At 40.2% G+C, this 4,722-nt stretch overlaps 1 non-coding gene across 1 annotated transcript; it reads right to left on the reverse strand.

The window, feature by feature from the left end:
• Positions 1 to 1,432: 1,432 nt before the first annotated feature.
• Positions 1,433 to 1,539, reverse strand: LOC145090893 (small nucleolar RNA R71). Its single transcript, XR_013701817.1, has one exon. It is a non-coding gene; the product is annotated as a small nucleolar RNA R71 (small nucleolar RNA).
• Positions 1,540 to 4,722: the final 3,183 nt, after the last annotated feature.

A 4,722-nucleotide genomic window follows, 5' to 3' on the forward strand; every position in this document is an offset into this window, starting at 1 on the left:
TAACCCGAATAATTAATCTAGTAAATCTAATTAAATTAGACAACTGGCCACTGTTTAAGTTAGTTTATTTGCTAAGGATTAGTGTAGTGAATGCGAATCTAATCACTTGAATCGGTAACCAACGAAAGAATTAATCCATTGCACCATTACCTTGAAATCAACCATAGAATCAACTAAGTTGAACTAAACAGACGTTCCCTTCCATTTATTGAATCTAGTTAGTATTTTGTTTTCTAGTTTTCAAGTAAGTAATAGTTAGTAAGTTTCTAGTCTTGTAAAACTAGATAAAACCCCTACTTATTAATTAACTTAGATAAAATTAGTTTTTAATTTTAATTTGCCGTTCCCTGTGATCGATACCCTACTAATTTAACTATACCACAATTGATAGGTTCACTGCCTTTTGTGTGTTATTTGATAATTAAAAGTAGGTTTATAACTAACTGAGTTTGCACACATCAAGTTTTTGGCACCGTTGCCGGGGAACGGTTCTAAAAATTAACATTAAATTCTAATTTAATCGATCCTTTGTGTGGGATTTATCTCACACAAAGTTATTTAAGAAGCAATTCAGTAAGTAGAATTAGTTTTAATAAAAGTCCGTTTTTAGAATAACTAGGAATTTTTTTTTTCTGTTTTTGCCTTGAACTCGCCGAGTGCACTCGTTCCGACTTGGCGAGTACATCGTTGTTTCAGTTTTAATATTTTATTTTATTTTTGTTCCTTTTATGCGTTTTTCTGTTTTGTTTACAGTTGTTTCATGACCCGAGGATCTGATACACCTCTAGCCCCCCCTCTTGAAGACTCAGAATCCGCACTAAGGAAGAGCAAAGGCAAAGCCGTTGGAGAATCCGCTTCTTCAAAGAACTCGCCACTCAAAAACCTCAAGTCCGTTTTCGGCAAGAAGAGGAGCAGCAAATCCGGAGCATCCAGTGCCTCTTTGACTATTGAAGACCCAATTCGAGAAGATATCGAATATGAGACCGAGGAAGAAGAAGAACCCACATTCGAGCACGACTCCGATTTTGAAGACGATTTAGTCATCACTATGGCTAATATCGATGAAGTCCCCATGGGGGAATGGAAGAAGAGGATTAGCGATGACACCGGCCCGGGACTTGTGCAGCCCGCAATTCCCGCAACCGCCACTTTCGAACTAAAAGGCCATATTCTCGCTCAACTCAAGGAGATTCCTTTTTATGGGAAGGATCACGAAGACGCCTACAAGCACTTGGACGAAGTGAATGATGTGGCCGACTACTTCAATGTACCGAATGTCCCACGCGAGACCCAACTTCTTCGCATGCTCCCAGTCATGTTCAAAGGAGCTGCAAAGGATTGGCTAAAGTCACTTCCTCCCGGATCAGTCACCACATGGGCCAAGATGAAAGAGGAGTTCATAGATCACTTTTTTCCACCCTCCAAAATAGCCAAGCTAAAGAAAGCAATTGCCAACTTCGAGCAACATCCCGGAGAATCTCTTTATGAAGCATAGGAAAGGTACAAGAGTTTGCTTAGAAATTGCCCACATCACGACCTTAATAGCCAACAAGAGGTCTCCATTTTCTACGATGGAGTCAATGTCACCACAAGGCAATTGCTAGATTCTCAAGGTCCGCTCACGAAGAAGGCGCCCCCGGTAATCAAGGAGCTAATTGAAGAATTCTCTAAGAACTCTAGAGAATACCACAATCCAAGAAACGAAGTAAGTCGGGGAGTGGTGAACGCGGAAAATGATAGCATAGCGGCGGTGATAGCTAAGCTTGATAGTCTTGATAGAAGAATGACAAAAATGGATCAAACAATCCATGCTATGAGGGTGGGATGTGAAAATTGTAGAGGGCCCCATCTCACCAAGGAGTGTGATTTGGATGAGAATGGAAATAAGAAAGCTCAAGTCTTCTATTCAAGTGGCGATCGATACGACGAAAATTGGTGAAAACCTAAGAATGAATGGCTCCCATACGAAGAGTATAAGAAGGCTAAGGAGGAAAAATACAAGCAGAAGGAGAGGGGACTATATCAAAGAGAAGAACCGGTAGAAAAGAAAGCTGATTTGGAAGAAATGTTCACTAGATTCATAGCCGCGTCCGAAAAGAGACACAATGATAACGATGTTGCAATACATGAGACCAGAGACATGCTAAGGAATCAGCAGGCATCCATTCTCAACATTGAGAAACAGCTGGGACAGCTTGCACACCAAGTGAACGAAAGAAGACCGGGTCAACTTCCAGGTAATACCGAAACCAATCCGAGAATGGAGAATGTGAGTGCAGTGACCTCTAGTAAAGAAGAAATTTTCACAGATGCACAGAGGATCTCCAAGAGGAAGACAGAAAGGGCAGAAGAGTCGACTCCAGCAAAACCCGATCTGACTCGCCGAGTCCCTCTAATGGACTCGACGAGTCCGTGCGTGAATGATAAAACTGTCAGTCCTTTAAAGCCATATAATCCTCCTTTGCCATACCCAATTAAAGCCATGCCTGCAGAAAAAGTTGAAGCATATAGAACCTTCATGAAGCATGTTAAAGCCTTACAAGTTAATGGGCCATTTGTGGAAACGATGCTCCAGACACCCAAATACTTCAACTTGCTAAAAGGTCTTTTTACTGCTAGGAAAGATTTGGCTGAAGTCGCGGAGATAATATTGAGTGAGCTGCCCGAAAAGAAAGGCGATCCGGGGAATATTATAATTACGTGCCAGTTTGGCAATGAAGTTGTCACCCAAGCATTGACCGACTCGGGTGCAAGCATCAATCTGATGCCTTTCTCTTTCTTTAAGAGGTTGAATTTACCGGAGCCAAAACCGGTAAATATGAAGATCCATTTGGCAGACAAGACAATAACTCATCCACAAGGCGTTTGTGAGGATCTCCTTATTAAAGTAGACAAGTTTATATTTCCGGTAGACTTTGTGGTGGTTGACATGGAAGAAGACCCCAAAATTCCAATCATTTTGGGGAGATCATTTTTAAACACCGCATGTGCCTTAATTGATGTATGCGAGTCTACATTAACATTGAGGGTGGGTGATGAGTCCGTAATATTTAAAGCTTTACCAGAAGCCAAGCAAGAAGAGGAAAGAAAAGAAAACATCTCATTTATCCATTTGGATGATGAGATATTACAAAAAGAACTTGAACTTTTGCAAAAAGAAGATCCATCCAAGTTTCTGCTACATTCTGGAGAGGATGGAGATGTTAACAAGGACTTGGAGGAGTTAGAAAAGCTACTGGAAGAAGCCGACTCAGAAAACACCCAAGAAATGGTGGAATACAATCAGAATCACCAAGTCACTTTACTGGACTCGACGAGTCCAGTCGAGTTTGATAATAACTTGGACGATTTGGATCTGTTGGTTGCAAGTCCTCTGTATAATCTGGATTTGGAAATTTTTCCTCATTCTTTAGGAGAACAAAAAGAAAAAGAAGACATGGATACGGAAGTTCAACATGCCTATATAGCATGTCTTAATGCAATTACAATTGAAGATAGGGTGAGCACAGAGAAAGAAGAGGAGGCAAAAGAAAGGAGGGTGGAAGCTGATCAACCATTCATTACCAAACCTAGAGCACACACCTTCATAAAATACGAAGTAATTCAGTTTGAAGGAAAAGAAGTGCAAAAGAAGGTGAAAACGAATGGGGTGAAGAAGAAAAAGAGGAGAATGGAAGCCCAAGCAGCTGAGAATGATGTTATGAAAAAGAAGAGAGAGGAACAAAACGGGCTTACAAATAGAAGATTCACGCTTACAAAACGAAGTACAAACCACAAAAGACTAGGCGTGCATTCCCGATGCTGGAAGATGACGAGACGTAGACGGGAAGGAGTCCAGCTAACGACACCTTAAAAAGAAGCGCTTGGCGGGAGGCAACCCGTTGTTTAGAGTTTGCTTTCTTTTACCTTTTTGAGTTTTGTTTGAAATTTTTCGTTTTTTTTTAGAATTTTAATCTTCCAAATCATCGGACATGTCTGCTTGAGAGTGCGTATGGACTAAGTGTGGGGTGAAATAAATTTTCTTTTCTTAATAAATAACAAGAATTTTTAAATTTTTTTTGAATTGTTTGCAAGAGACTCGCCGAGTTTGCCCATGACTCGACGAGTACATATAGATTTCAGAAAAAAATGGTATCGTGACCAGACTCACCGAGTCTGACCCCGACTCGACGAGTCGGTATTATTTATAGAAAAAAAATATTGAAATTACTTTTACAACCGGTAACTAGGGGTTTAACCCTAATATCAGTTTCTTTTTCACACACACTCGCCGTGCGCCTCTCCCCCAATTTTCTCTCAAGCATTCAAGTGTTCCTCTTCCATTATTCTTCAATTTTTTCAAGTTTCATCACAAAAGGTAACGAATTTCTTCCTCTTTTCTGTTAAAAGTATGCTTCTAAGACTATCTATGATGGAAATTGCATAGAAAAAAAACCAATTTTGAAAAATATTAAATTTCTACGGTTTCGATTTTTCATGAATTATGATGTTTTGCATGTTTATTCTTGCCTAAATACCTTATATACATGTGTCTAGACAAAACCTTGAAGAAATTTTGAGATTTCCTGGTCCAATTTAGACCGACCCGCCGACTGACTCGTGCAGTTCTTGCGACTCGCCGAGTCGTACATGGACTCGACGAGTCGAGTCGGGAAACATGTGCATGACGTTTTTTCAATTATACTCTATGTTTCTGGGTTTTGTATCTTTGTTTTGCAGAGA

Source organism: Lactuca serriola, chromosome 2, assembly GCF_051521515.1.
Source record: "Lactuca serriola cultivar US96UC23 chromosome 2, Lser_US96UC23_V15, whole genome shotgun sequence".
NCBI classification, from domain to species: domain Eukaryota; kingdom Viridiplantae; phylum Streptophyta; class Magnoliopsida; order Asterales; family Asteraceae; genus Lactuca; species Lactuca serriola.